This window comes from Gossypium arboreum, chromosome 9, assembly GCF_025698485.1.
Source record: "Gossypium arboreum isolate Shixiya-1 chromosome 9, ASM2569848v2, whole genome shotgun sequence".
NCBI classification, from domain to species: Eukaryota; Viridiplantae; Streptophyta; class Magnoliopsida; order Malvales; family Malvaceae; genus Gossypium; species Gossypium arboreum.
The window spans coordinates 29,400,469-29,416,662 of NC_069078.1; the positions used below are offsets into that span (position 1 = coordinate 29,400,469).

At 38.8% G+C, this 16,194-nt stretch overlaps 1 non-coding gene across 1 annotated transcript; it reads left to right on the top strand.

The window, feature by feature from the left end:
- The first annotated feature begins 671 nt into the window (after nucleotides 1–671).
- Nucleotides 672–778, top strand: LOC128281153 (small nucleolar RNA R71). Its single transcript, XR_008271365.1, has one exon. It is a non-coding gene; the product is annotated as a small nucleolar RNA R71 (small nucleolar RNA).
- Nucleotides 779–16,194: the final 15,416 nt, after the last annotated feature.

Below are 16,194 nucleotides of genomic sequence, written 5' to 3' on the forward strand. Positions count from 1 at the left end.
ACCTTATGGTTGTTCAGATATTAATTTGGCGAGCTGTCCTATCTGATTTCGAGCCTTTGGATCGGCACTTGTTGATTCTTAAGTGCTGTCTCGGTATTCTAAAAAAGAGTTTCTAACACTGAGATGAATTTTGTTAGCATCTATTCAAGGTTCGGCTTTTTCTGTTGTTGGTAAGGTGTTTGTTGGAAGCCTGGAGGTGGTGGTGGTCTTTGATTTCCTTGGCCTCCTCATGAAAAATTTGGGTGGTTCCTCCAACCTGCATTGTAAGTGTTACTATAAGTATTGTTTTGAGATCGGGGATTATTACCCATGTAATTTAACTGCTCGTTCTCCATGTTGTAGCCATAGGGTGGGTATTCTGAATTGCTTGATCCACCTTCACTTGCTTCGCACTGCATTACTGGGTGAACCTGTGAAGAACCAAGAAAACTGTCAATTTTTCTATTCAAAAGTTCTACCTGATTAGAGAGCATGGTGACTGAAATGACGTTAAAAACGCCGGCTGTTTTTGTTGGCTTTGTCCTCATGACTTGCCACTGATAATTATTCAGTAACATCTCTTCTATACAAGTGTCTTATTATTGATAGTTCCACCAGCAGTTGTGTCAATCATCTGTCTAGTCGAAGGATTCAGGCCATTGTGAAACGTTTGAACCTGTAGCTAGAGTGGTAACCCACGGTGAGGGCACTTTCTCAACAGATCCTTGTATCTCTCCCATACATCGTAGAGTGTTTCTAAATCCATCTGCACAAAATAAGAGATATCATTACGTAATTTAGCCGTTTTAGCCGGCAAAAAAAATTTTAATAAAAACTCTTCAGTCATTTGTTCCCAAGTAATGATTAACCCTCATGTAACGAGTTCAACCACTGTTTAGCTTTGTTCCTTAATGAAAAAGGGAATAACCGAAGGCAAATGGAATCATCAGAAATGCCATTAATTTTAAAAGTGTCACAAAGTTCCAGAAAATTTGCCAAGTGAGCGTTGGGATCCTCGTCCTACAAACCATCAAACTGAACAAATTGCTGTATCATTTGAATTGTGTTAGGTTTCAGATCAAAATTATTTGCAGCGACAGCAGGCCTAACTATGCTTGATTCAGTTCCTGTTAAAGAAGGTTTAGCATAATCATACATAGTACGCGGAGCAGGATTTTGATTAGCAGCAATTGTAGGTGGTAGCAAATTTTCTTGATTTTCAGCCATCTCCTCGGTTGTGGTTGAAGTATCATCCTCTTGCTCTTCCTCTGTGTATCGTAAGCTTCGCCTTATTTCTCTTCGGTTTCTGCAAACTATGCGATCAATATCACTGTCGTAAAGTAATGGTCCTGACGAATTTCTTCTGGTCATAAACTAGAAAAACCTGTTAGAAGAAAATAAATGAGAAATTAGAAAAGAAAATAAAAATTTAAATTGCAATAAAAGTAAAATGGCTAAAGTAATAAAATCAAGTGTTCTTAATATCTTAGTTCCCCGGAAACGGCGCCAAAAACTTGATACGTGATATTCGCAATAGGTTTTAAAAAATTTATAGTTAATCGTTCTTGAAACTAGTTATTATCACGATGAAGGCAAGTGTGCCATCAAACAGTAGTATAGCTTTAGCAAGATCGGATTGTCGAACCCAAAGGAACCAAGAGTACTAGTAATTACTTTCTTTTTATTATCTAGCCTAAAAATTAAGGAATTTTTTTATCTAAACTAATTAACTAAACTAAGGGTGCACAGAGAGAAATTTGGGGAAAAGCTTTTGGGAAAACTCGATTGATGAAGACAATACTCAAGGAGAAATCCACCTAGAGTTGACTTGTTATTTGACTCAAAATCAGACGATTTATTCATTTGACTTGATCCGTAGAAATCCCTAAGTTGTATTATTATCTCTCTCGAGACTCATAACGTCTAACCCTAGGTTGATTAATTAAAATCTCTTTCTAATTAACACCCTGGTGTTGCATTAACTCGATCTATGGACTCCCTTATTAGGTTTCACCCTAATCCAACAAAATCTTGTTACCCTATCTTTAGGCGTGCAATCAACTCCTCTTAATTATGACAAATTTACTCTTAGACAGGGACTTTTGCTCCTCTGAGTAAGCGCATAAACTTGAATCAATATCCTGAAATATTAAAACAAGAATTAAGAACACATAATTAAGAACGAGTCAAATATTTAGGGGAGAAAACATCTCAAAAGAATGAAGATAACAAAACATAAAGAAAACCCAAAACTCCTGAAGGAAATTGAAGGGAGATCTTCAGTCTTGACGATGAATCCGGCTTCTGAGATGGATCAATCAGCTTTCCCTGAGTAATTCCTTGCCTCCTACTCCGTATATCCATTCTAAGTGCCTGCTCAGGTGTTTAAATAGGCTTTAGAATGCCTAAAAGCCTTTAAGAGTGGCCTTTTTCGAATAGAACTAAACTTGGGCCCGACAGGGACACACCCGTGTGACACGCCCGTGTGCGATTGCTTCGATCGTGGTCAAGACTGTTAAATAGGCACGAGCGTGTGGTCTACCCATGTGAGTCCTGCTTCTATTTTTCCAAATGGACATCGTCATGTGGCCTACCTGTGTGAGTAAGTCCAGGCCATGTTGATTTCCCATGTTGGCCCGTTTTCTCTATTTTTGGCCCATTTCTCGCTCTTTTTTACTCTTCTATGCTCACATAAGTATAAAACATAAAATGAAAGGATTAGGACCATCGAATTCCCCAAATCTAAGGAGAAATCATCCATAAATGTGCTAAGGAAGGGATAAAAATATGTATAAATTATGGTTTATCAGTCAGCATTGTGGAAGAAGACATCCCAGTGAATGTAGGATGAAAGATCGGGCTTGTTTCAAGTGTGGCTCTCAAGAGCATTTTATCTGAGATTTCCCTGGAATGGCTGAGAAAGAAAAATTTTAGAGTACAAGACTGAGAAATACTACTAATAGGGGTAGGCCACCGAGGAATACCATAAATGGAGCTAGTAGTAAAGGTGTGACGAAAGATACAGCTGTGAGATCCAAAGCTCAAGCACAGGTTTTAGTACAACCTAAACCGGGAAAAGAATTCGTAATTTATAGTGACGCGTCACTAAATGGATTAGGATGTGTGTTGATGCAAGAGGGCAAAGTGATAGCTTATGCCTCGAGACAGTTGAAACCGCACGAGAAGAATTATCTGACGCATTATTTAGAATTAGCTGCCATTGTGTTTGCTTTAAAATTTTGGAGACATCATTTGTATTGTAACAACCTGACTTTAGCTAAATCAGAATAGTGGTTTCAGGACCACAAATTCGAGATTGTAAAATTATTTTAATATTATTTTTGGTGCTTACAACATGTGAATATATATGTGTGAAATTTTTGTGAGCTAATTTTATCGTTTAATAGCTCAATTTAAGAAAGGGATTTAATCACGTAAAATGCAAAAGTTACTTTCTATAAGTTAAAAGTGCCTAATTACTCTGGCTTATTAAATGGGAGGTCCTTATGTTGCAAGTAGACCATTAATAGCTTGAGTGGACTATTATGGAAATGTATTAATTAATTTTCATGTTCTATAACTAGGGTTAAAATGGTAAAATGGTTATTAAGGTTAATTAAATCAAATAAACAAAATTTCATTCATCATGTAACACCAAACGTGGCCTAGAAGTTAGGCCCGAATCTGGCATGTCACATTGAAGTGTTTTTCAAAAATCACGTTCTCATTGAAAACCCTTCTTACTATTTAAAACCTCTGGCCAATTTAAAGCTTGTGAAAACCTCAGTTTCCGTTGGTTTATTAAAAGTCATTCTCTTGTAAAAATTATTACCTTTAAAACTTTATTTGCTGCAGAAGCTTAGTTTAAAGTTTTACAGAAATGTGATATTTTGAAAAACAGTTATTGTTTTGGAAAAGAAAACAGTTGTAACACCCAAACCCGGCCCAGACGTTATGGCTGAAACTGGCGCGCCACATTGAAGTGTTAATCAAAACCTTGTTTTAATTGAAAACCCTTCCTTATAATGAAAAACCTTAATTACTTTGTAAAGTCTCTTTTTAGTTGTAGAAGCTTTATTTAAAACATATGATTTGTGAAAGCTTGTCATTTAAATTTGAGTTGCAGAAATGTAGTATTCAATAAAAACAATTAGGGTTTAGGAGCCCATGTTCAAAAATAAATATAAGGCATAAAAATAATAATCCTAATTTGAACAATGACCAGAGGAAAGGCCTTATTACAACCCGGTCTAAAATAACTTAATAAACTAGAAACTATATAAAAAAAAAAAACATGTCCAAGTCGTCTTGCTAGCTGGCCACCTCAGAGTCCTTCCAAACATCAAACCTTCTACTAAGCCTCACCTGAGAAAAATAAAAGAGGGGGTAAGTTTTTGAAAACTCAGTGTGTACAACCTTCGGTGAGTAATAAGAATTCATCAATCCATAAAATCATACATGCAATGCAATGCAACCCACCCCAATAATCCAACTGTTACACATCAACTCCGTCCCCTGATACACATCATGTGGGGATATAAATATTGACCCACCCATCCGATACACATCAATGGTAGCCCGGTTACGGTACTACCTTCATTGCAGCAAGCTGCCAATCATATATTGGTCTTAAAAGCCGTCGGTGGACCCACGCTTGTCAAACAACCATGCGATCCTCATATACATCCTCCGTTCCATAATTCCCAACCCATATGCAACCTAAACAGACTATTGTATGTATGCAGCAGATAGACATGTAACATCCATAAATCTTACTTTCAACACATAAGGGTATTTTGGTCATTTTCGCCCTTAGGGGCATTTCGATAATTTCTCTTAATTAGGTTTATTACTTACCTTGGCCCATTAACAAGTCCTCATTGGCTAAAGTGAGCAGATACTATGCACCCGGTAGGATTCCAAAGAAGAGGAGGTGAGTCATTAAGACTGCTTAAGTACCAAGCTCTCCCTATATCTAGTCCTAGACATGCATATACCCATTACCACACCTTAACCTTATGACTCGTCCATGGTCGCAATTAATTAATTAAGTTTTATGTAAATTAAACAGTTATCAGATACTAGGCCTAAAACCCCTTATAGAGCCCAAACAAGTCTACATACATGTATATGGCCCACTAGGCCCAATCTCATTCACATGGCCCATTAGGCCCAAATCACATTCATATACATGCTTTCATATAATTTCCATCACTTAACATCAAGTTGCCAATTTTGCCTATTATGGGCCCAACAGCCCATCGGGCCCACTTAGCCCATCCTAGCCCAGTTGGCCAAAACACGACCCAAGTTCATGGAATCACCCACGGTGCCTCAGATAACCTATCAGTTTCCCCCTTACGAGTGTTCGCGCACTCGCATGACTACCGTAGCCAAACTTTCGGCTTTTTGGCATTTCGACTTTTTGGCATTTTCGTTTTTTGGCATTTCAAGATTTACCGATCTACTTGTGTGTGTGCAGTGTATGTACACACCTGGTAATAAAACGTGCTGTGATTTCTTTATCCTCGAACTTACAATTGAAATCATCTTTCAATTAATCGCATGCTTAAAACATATCTCTACCAAAACCAAAACCTCACCTTTCACCGTACCTTGCACAACAAGTTATAACAGTCCCTTCTTTAATCACTAACCACGATCAACCCCTAGATCTGCACCAATCTTAATCATTAAAACTAGAATAACAGGTGACTTGTATCCAACACAAGTCCCCCTTACCTTAACTATGACCATTCGGCCAACTAAGATCAAGAACACTTGCCAAGGTTTCTCTAGTGAGGAGTAAATTGGCAGAGATCTAAAGACTGAGATTCGATACCTATTCCTACCCAAAACTGATTAGAAGAAGTGAGGGACAATAACTGGTACTTAGTAAAACAAATCGATTAGAGGAGCGAATACTTACCCTTGAATCGACTGAGTGGAAAGGCTAGTGGCAGCACCAAGGGTATTCAGCCAAAGAGGTGTTCGGCCCCTTGAGATTTGTATGGCAACAAAAGACTATTCAGTACTAAGGGAAGAAGAGAGAAGAAGTCGGCTAAACCATAAGTGAAACAAAGAAAATTGTGTTGAGGAAGGATAGAAATTTGCACAAAGAAAAGAAAGTAAAGGAAAGGGTTTTTGACTTTTAGGGAAAAGGGTTTCTGTCAACAAAGTGAAGGAAAATTCGGCATTAGCCTAGCAACCTACCACTTGGCACCTATTTATAACCCCTATAGCTGAGTTTCTCAAGCCCAAGTTCCCAATTTGACTCCACCTCATCCTTACTTCTCATCCCCTCGTTTTTCTCCCTGATAACCCCTTGATCCTTTCCTCAAATTTCTCGTCTTATCACTCCCTACAGAGTTCAATCCAATGCCACCTCTGTCCATCCTTTAAGCAAAAATAGATCCCTTATTTGAGCAAAGTGGGATTCGAACCCCAGACCTCTGACACTAGCCACACGCCACTTATCCCCTAGGCAAGTAGGCTCATTTTTGTCCAATTTTCCCTTCATTTACTCAAAAGCCCACCTACTTGCCATTAGGGTTCTTTAATAATTTTAATAATTAAACTATAAATTCTTTTACCCCTAGGTTCGAACTCAACCCTTGACCAAGACCTACCATCACATATTTAGCACTTAACCGAAAATTCTAAGCACACAAAAAAAGAAATATTTGAGATTTTGGGATTTTTGGGGCGTTACAACTCTAGCCCCTAAAGGAAATTTCATCCTCGAAATTCTCAACTATTGTCACATACTACCACACCACACTTTCACTGCGCACTCTAATTCTAACTTAGGTAAATAGCACACTATGGGTAAGTACGTACCATTATTCACCTCTAGAGCGTCTCTATCCTCTTGTCGACGTGCTGCATAGGCCAATGCTGGCTGCCTCACCTTAGCATGACCAGCATCTCTGCCCGGTGCTCAACAACCCCAACCGTTTCCACCCCTAGCCTGATCATGGCTTCTCGGCGGTTGCTAACCACCCCTTGGTGGCTGCACACCACCTCAGTCCACGACTGGCACCTGACCTGACATTCTAGGGCAATTCCTAATCCTATGCTCCATAGATCCACAAGCTAAACAAGCTCTTTTCCTCTTCCAACACTCACCTCCATGGCTTCTCCCATAATCAGCACAAGGTGGCACCTCTGGATTAACAGCAGGGGGCCCTGCTCTAACTGGCCCATTAACTTTGGCCCTAGCCCTAGGCATCTGTCCAAGACCAGGAGTCTCAGCCTCCCTTTTACTCTTACCCCTTTCCTTTTCCTGATTTAGGCGCTCAGTATGCTTTACCTCCTCCTCTATCTTTACTTTCTCTACCAACTCTGAGAAAACTCGCTCCCTTTGTGGAGCAATCGATACTCTAAGGCTATCCCTAAGACCATCCTCAAACCTAACACAACGCTCATAGTCCGTTGCCACCATAACTCTTGCATACCTACTAAGGCATAGAAATTCCGCCTCATACTCTGCCACAGATTTGTCCCCTGGGTCAAGTTCAGGACCTCCTTCCTTCCAGCATCAACATAACTTGCACCTACATACTTCCCTTGGAAAACAGTTTTGAAGAACTCCCAAGTGACCTGCTCAGGTTGGGTGCCCTATTTCACTGTCAGCCACCACTGGTAAGCTTCTTCCCTAAGTAGTGGCACTGCCCCTTTCAACTTTTGTATAGGAGAACTGTCCAAGTCCTCCATGCCTCCAACCAGTATTCCGCCACATTAGGAGCCACACCAGCCACGCATTTAAGGATCTCAACCCCATTTGATCGAAGTCACTCTGGAATGGACCCCCGATTTCCTGTGCCATTATTAGGCCCTACGACCCTTTCCAAAATCCTCAGCATTACCTGTGACAATGCATCTTCCCCTGCGGCTCGATCATACGGCCCAGTCCTAGCTACGTGTGAGGCTAAAGCCTCTTCTACTCCAACATTAGGCATATGGCCTGATGCCGACAACTCAGCCCTAACACTTTCGGGACCTCGGCCATGGCCTCTCACACTCCATCAGCACTCATTATCAATTCACGTATTTTCTGGATTAAAAATTTTATGAAGTTTTAGTTAGTTTCAATAATTAACTCGATGTTTTATGAAAGTATTTAAAGAGAATATTGTTTTAGTAAATCCTTTACAGTTTCAAGATCCTACGAGCTTCAGTTCTATCCTAAAATAATCGTCTAAAGTAGCTCTTTAACTGTCTATTGTCTAACAATTTAAACAGGTTTAAGAATAAAAAAAAACTTACTTGGTTCGACGTCAGAGACTCGGTATGCCGCACAACAGGAAATTTTTTTCTTCCAAAATATTGTGATTCGAATTTTTTTTAAAACAAAACCAAAATAATAAGGCCCACTTCACAGTCTGAGTTTTGCAACCTGAGCTCTGATACCACTAAATGTAACACCCTAAACCCGGCCCGAACGTTATGATTGAATCTAACGTGTCACATTGAAGTGTTTTATCGAAAACCTTGTTTTCATTGAAAACCCTTCCTTATAATGAAAAACCTTAATTACTTTGTAAAGTCTCTTTTCAGTTGCGGAAGCTTTATTTAAAACATATGATTTGTGAAAACTTGTCATTTAAAATTGAGTTGCGGAAACGTAGTATTCAATAAAAACAATTAAGGTTTAGGAACTCATGTTCAAAAATAAATATAAGGAATAAAAATAATAATCCTAATTTGAACAATAACCAGAGGAAAGGCCTTATTACAATCCGGTCTAAAATAACTTAATAAACTAGAAACTATATAAAAAAATGTCCAAGTCGTCTTGCTAGCTGGCCACCTCAGAGTCCCTCCAAACATCGAACCTTCTACTGAGCCTCACCTGAGAAAAATAAAAGAGGGGGTGAGCTTTCGAAAACTCAGTGTGTACAACCCTCGATGAGTAATAAGTGTTCATCAATCCATAAAATCATACATGCAATGCAATGCAACCCACCCCAATAATCCAACCATTACACATCAACTCCGTCCCCTGATACACATCATGTGGGGATATAATATCTACCCACCCATCCGATACACATCAATGGTAGCCCGGTTGCGGTACTACCATCATTGTAGTAAGCTGCCAATCACATATTAGGCTTAAAAGCCGTCAGTGGACCCACGGTTGTCAAACAACCATGCAATCCTCATATACTTCCTCCGTTCCATAATTCTCAACCCATATGCAACCTAAACAGAATATTGTATGTACGCAATAGATATACATGTAACATCCATAAATCTTACATTCAACACATAGGGGTATTTTGGTCATTTTTGCCCTTGGAGTCTGTAACGCCCCGATTTTTGGGGCCTAGAAGAGTTCGATTTTGAGTCTGGGATTTGGATAGAAGAAAACCTGAATAATTAAGAAGTTTTAAATATTATCATTTACGGAAAAAATTTTGAATTAAATTACTACTAGAAAATTTTTTATTATATTTATTATTACAGATATTTTTATGAAATTTTAATTAGTATTATGAGATAAAATTATTATTATTAGAAAAATATTCTTGTATGTATGTTTGAAATTTTTTATGAAAATTATTATTATTATTTCTTGTATTAGTGATATTTGAAATTTTTATTATTAGATATATTTATAAAATTATTATTATTATTATTAGATAGGAAAGAAAAAAATACTTATATATTTATAAAAGTATTGTTATTTTGGGGTTTAAACTCTGGGAAAAAAATTGTTTTAATTTTTGCCTCATAAAGGGAATCTGGGCGTAAGGCTTATAAAATAAATTGGGCAAGACTGGGTATGAATAAGCGTACCCGGCCCAGTGGTTAGCATGCTAGGTAGTGGGAAGAAGAGCTGGGGTTCGACTCCCAGCATGTGCAAAAGTGTTCTATTTTTCTTTATATCAGGGAACGACGCAGGGAAGCCTTATATATAGCTGGGGTTAAAGGTAACACAAAGGGAAGCTCGGTCCAATGGCAAAGGCACTGGGAGTGTGGTATAGTGCCTAGGTTCGAGGGTTGGCACACGGAAAGGCTTATTTTTATTTTAGAAGCCAGGTCGCACAAAAGTAAGGTTTAAGAAAAGTTGCAACCGAGTTATGCTACAAGGACGCTTGTGGCGCAGTGGCAGTAGGGTGCTAAGAGTTCCACAAGGGCACAGGTTCTAGTCCTGGCACTGGCGAATTCTGTTTTATTTTTAAGGCAGGCCAGAACTGAAGCGGGTTAAAGGTTAAAATTAATTGTGACCATATATTAATAAAAGAAGAAGCGTGGTGCAGTGGCTAGCAGCTCGGGCGAAGGTGCAAGGGCGCAGGGCAGACGGAGGTCTGGGGTTCGAGCCTCATCTCGTGCACGTAAGGTTGGGATTTTTGCTGCACGCGTGGGAAAAGATTTGGGGTCTGATTAGGACTCTTTGCAGCATGCTGAAGCAGTGTAGGTGGTGGGCTGCTGATCGGTTAGGAGTTTGAATGAAATTCAAACATTGAACTTGGCCAAAAATCAAGGAGCAATTTGGGGAATTAGAATTTAGGAAGAATTCCTATGCCGATTTACACTCATTTAGCCATAGCTAATAAGTGCCATATATCTTTGGCCTTTAGGATTTATTTTTCTTTTTGGGTATGGGGTGCCGTCTCTGACAATTCTTTTCTCTTCTTATTTTCTCCTCTCTTCATCTATTTTCTCTTCTTCTTCTTTTCCTCTATAGCCGAATCTTTTTACTATTCTTCTCATCTCTACTTTCTAATCATTTGTTCCTAAGCCTTATACACAAAAGCCGAAATCCCGAAAGCCTCTATTTCTTCTGTGCCGATTTCTCCTAGCCAAATATCTGATTCTTCTCCATCTTGTGGTCGATTCTTTCTTCTTCTAAAACCCTAAAGTTCCATCGACAAAGCCTCTACAAAACTCTTATATCTCATCTTCTTCACTGTTTCAAAAAGCCGAAAACCCCATAGTTTTAGGGGCATAGTCGAATCTTTAGACTAGAAAAGGGCCAACTTCTGCTAGGGGTTGAGGGTTAGATCTACATCAGAAGTGAATAAGAACTAAAGTGGAATCGTTGGCTGAAGGAACCGGTGGTAAGTTTTTGAAACTATTTCTTTATTTCGGGAATTAAGAAAAGCCGAAACCTTTATGGGCAGCTAGCGTTTTGGACTAAGGGTTTTGTGCCTCTTTCTGTTTGGTTGTGTAAGTGTTAGCATGAGCAAGGGGACGTACAACAAAGGGCTTGAAGACTAATTTGGTTAGCTCTTCAGAACTAACCCATATTTCGGCAAAGGGTAAAGAACTCTAAGATCTAAGGCTGTGTTGGCTGAATATGGTAAGGGGTTAAAAACGTAGTTTGTTTTCAATATTTAGATTGATGTGGTAGTAATCCAATTGTAGGAAGTTTGTGTGAGTGGATCTCGCCAACATACCATTCTAAATCAGGTGTGTATCGAACACCCTCTCATAGTTCAATTCGGTAAAAGCCGAAATGCCGAAATTCTGACATTTCGTGGGCTTGTGAGTGAGCGAGTGCTTGCAAGACATTTAGAAATCATTAGATCTGAAATCACAAAGTGGTAAGTTAGTTGTGTGTGAAATTTCATGCACTTCGGTAATTGGGCCTCAATAGGCTAAAACTGGGCCCAATGGGCTTACGGGCCCATACGGGTAAAAATGTATAATATAAAAAAATAGGCAATAAGTATGTTCTATTAGACTGTAGAATCGAAACTGCTTAAACCAGGAAACTGGTCATAAAACTTGAGTTGAATGGGCTTAAATTGCTAATGGACACTGTAGGGCCCATTAGGGGTTTTAGGGCCCAATGGCTAAGATTGTGAAATTGAGATAAATAAATTATTGCGATGACAAATGGGCTAGTAAGTACCGTAACATTCATGAGAACCCTTAAAACTGATAAAATTACTGAAATACCTTTATCGGTGGAAAATTTACAGATTTACCCCTAAGAGCAAAATTACTGATATACCCCTAGGGTTAAGGTTGACCTGAATGCATGTTTGACTGTTACTATTTACTGCATGCCATGTTATTATTATCTGATGCATGGGATGGAGGAAGTACTAAAAGTGGCTTGTCCATGTACTGGAGGCTTTGCCTCAACTTATCGATAATCGACGACAATGTTGCAAATGTAGAGTGTAGAAATTTGGGTGGGTTAAGCTATTCACCACATGGAGTGTAGGGGTTTGATGCAATTGGAGTGTAGCGGTTGGTTATAGGTGGGTTGGGCTTGCATACACGAATATGTCGTTACGTTCGGAATGGGCCTATGGGCCATCTTGTTATCTGAAAAGGGCTAAGGCCTAGTTTACTGTATTTTGAAAAGGGCTTCGGCCGAGTACCCACTGTTATCTGAATAGGGCTTAGGCCCAAGGGGCTTGAGCTGACTTGGGCTTTGGATGGGTTTTCCATACACATTGAGTTTTCCAAACTCACCCCCTTTCTCTTCCATCCTTTCAGGTGAGCCCTAGTTGGTGGACTTGGAACTGGGCGGGATTCAGAGTGGCCACGAAGATTAAATTTCTGGTTTTTAAATAAGTTTCAATTAGCTTCCTTTTAAATTTTGCATTTATTTTTTATTATTTCTATTTTGGTTAAAGTTGTAATAAGGCCGCTCTATTATTTTTATTTTGGCTTTTTAAATTACTTAAATCGTTTTCAACTTGAGATTCACATCACTTAAATTGATTCTTTAAAATTGGTTAGCTCTAGGGTGCATTTTATAAAAGTTACTTATTTTCAAAATATCACGATAACCGAGGAAAGCTTCCGCAACGTAAATGTTTTCAAAGGAAATAAATATTTTAAATAGACTTAAACTTAATTTGTTGCTCGTGGACAAGTAATAAGCTTAAAGTGTGGCAATGGATGTGTGCATGTCTAAGATTGAATCATGGAAGAGCTAGGTACTTAAGCAGTCTAATTGACTCACCACCTCTTTTCTTGAATCCTACCTGGTGCGCAACTTCCATTCACTTTAATTTAAAACAAAAATATTCTTTAATCACTAAGAAAGATTTTAGATAAAATATGAATTTTATGGTAACGCTTCAATGTGACACGCTGGATTCGGCCATAACATCTGGGCCAGGTTTGGGGTGTTATAGAGGCATTTCGATAATTTCTTTTAATTAGGTTTATTACTTACCTTAGCCCGTTAACAAGTCCTCGTTGGCTAAAGTGAACAGATACTATGCACCATATAACACCCCAAACCCGGCCCAGACGTTATGGTCGGATCTAACGTGTCACATTGAAGTTTTTAAGAAAACCCATGCCTCTTTCAACGTCCTTCTTAGTGTTTTAAAAGATAGTCTTTGCTAAGTTAATAAAGTGAATGGAAGCTGTGCACCAGGTAGGTATCCGAAACAGAAGAGGTGAGCTTAGAAGGCTACTTAAGTACTAAGCTATTGATTGGATCCAATCTTAGACATGCCCACAACCATTGCCACACTTTGGTTCTAGGTTAGGTTTTGAGAAAAACGAGTTGGAATTCATTTAAGTAGATATTTTTGATAAACCGATTAATTGTATCATTGCGTTATTTTGAAAACAATTATCATTTTGGAAACGCGCCCTAGGTCTAACTCATATTGTTATCAAAAAGATATAGGGTATAAGATAAAATAATCCCAGAAAAATAATTAAAATGGCCTTATTACAACCCAAAACCAAATAATAATATTAATAAGATAAAACTTATAAAGAAATAAATCGGCTACTTATTGCAATTAAAAGAAACGAAGCATGAGTGTGGCCATCTCCGAGTCTCTCGCAGCTCCAAACCATCTAAGCTTAGGGATTACACTTGCAGTTAGAAACGGGGTGAGTTTACGAAAACTCAGTGTGTAACCCCAATAACAAACAAACAGTAAATAACACGGTATCAGTACAATCTGTGCCAAAGCCCTATTTAGCCTTGACATATACCGGGCCAAAGCCTTTCCATAAATTATATCACTGGGCTGAAGCCTTTTCATAAATCTTATCACTGGGCCGAAGCCTTTTTATAAATCGTATCACTGGGCCGAAGCCTTTACTGTAAACGGTATGGCCCTTAGGCCCATTTCAATATCACATTTAATGTCAATGGATGTATGCAAGCCCATTTCAATATCACATGTAATGTCAATGAATGTATGCAAGCCCATTTCAATATCACATGTAATGTCAATGTATGTATGCAAGCCCATTTGGGGAGACTACTCGACCCACCATCCGCTACTCTCCACCCGTACCAACCAAGCTCTCCATGTGGGGAATAACTCAACCCACCCAACCAAACTCTCCACTGGTAGCATAGCTACTTTATCATATAACTAGAGGCCTAGCCTCTTTTAATAACTGGGGCAAAGCCCTTTCTGATAAACTAGGGCAAAGCCCTTTTCGGTAAACTAGGGCAGAGCCCTTTTAGCACTTCCTCCATCAATATAACCCATATCCCATGCAATATGTCATGTATGCAGAATGTCATGCCCATATTTGAATCAAACAATCTCAATCAAGTCATTCATATCACCAACATATATTCACAATCAAATCCGTCAACCACACAGTCCAAGTCAATCACTTGCCTACAAGGGCAAAACAGTCATTTTTCATATTATAAGGGTATTTTCGTAATTTTACCAAAAATCAGGGTTTTCAATGTTCATTACAATTGTCAATATTTTCAAGTGTTTAAACAATGGTTTTTAACCCACTTATCAAATCTGGGCTTTTGGGCCCAAAACCCCTAATGGGACCTACGAATGCTAATTTAGCCCACTAAGCCTGCTTAGCCCAAATTTTACAATAATACTAACCGTGTTAACATGCAACTTTTCCAAATTCCATTTTCTATCAATTTTACCCAAATGGGCCCAAAAGCTCATTTGGCCCAATTCCAGCCCATTGAGGCCCAACTTACCATCGTGCACAAAATTGAGTTCTTACCCGTTCCATCGATCCAAACATCGATCTTATTGTATTTATCGCATCTATACCACACGCAATATTAAAAGTTCCCGAAATGTCGGTATTTTAGCATTTCGACTTCTCAGCAGATATTAATCTAAGCTACTACGAGGGTTAGTACACACCTGTTATGGGTTGAAGTTGAAACGTTTCCATAATCAATCACCTACGATAACCACCACCTATCACTCAAACTTAACTAATCCAATATCAATATATGTAAATCCTAAGCACATCAGTCATACGGAACATAAGGGCATATTCGTCATTTTACCATACAAGGGTATTGCGGTCACTTTACCCTACAGGGGCTTTACGGTCTTTTTACCTATTAGGGGTATTTTAGTCATTTCATTCTACAAGGGTGTTTTGGTAAATCTACAAACCAAGGGTATTTCAGTAATTTTGTAAACCAATGGTATTTCTATAATTTTAGAAAGTCAAGGTATTTACGTAATTTTGTAAATCGAGGTATTTTGGTAATTTTACAAATTGAGGGTATTTATGTAATTTCACAAACCAGTGGTATTTCGGTAATTTTACAAACTAGGGGTATTTTGGTAATTTTACAAACTAGGGGTATTTTGGTAATTCTATCCTATAGGGGTATTTCAGTAATTTCACAATCGAAGGTAAAACAGTAATTTTGTAAACTGAGGGTAAAATGGTAATTTTGTAAATCGAGGGTAAAACGATAATTCTATAAATCGAGGGTACTTTGGTAATTTTACAAGTCGAGGGCATTTCCATAATTGGTAAACTAAAGTATTCTAAATAGGGATAACAATACAAATGGCCCTAAAGCCCATTCTCGGCCCAAATGGACCCACATGCTCATGTGGCCCTTTTAGCCCAAATCTAGCCACGAATATGAGATTCACCTAGCCTAGTCCAATATTTACTACACAATCAAACAACTTATCCAATTGGGCTCGTAGGCCCATTGGGCCCACATAGCCCCTTTCGCCCCATCGCGGCCCGAAGTAGCCATCCTACAGCTATAGTAGTGAGAAATACACACCTGATAGGAGACTGGAGTTAATCCGCATTCCGAGCACTCTTAGCCGACGCCCAACCCAAACGAGCACGCCTTAAAGCGAAAGGGATCAGCCAAGAAAGGTACCTTTACTCTTCTCATGGTTCTCTCTATTTAAAACCAGCTTCGTGTCCACTCTTATGTTAGCTTCCCGATATAGGATCCTTCCAACATCAGAGTTTAAATTCAACACCAACTCTTACCGCCCCCTGTTAGCAAAA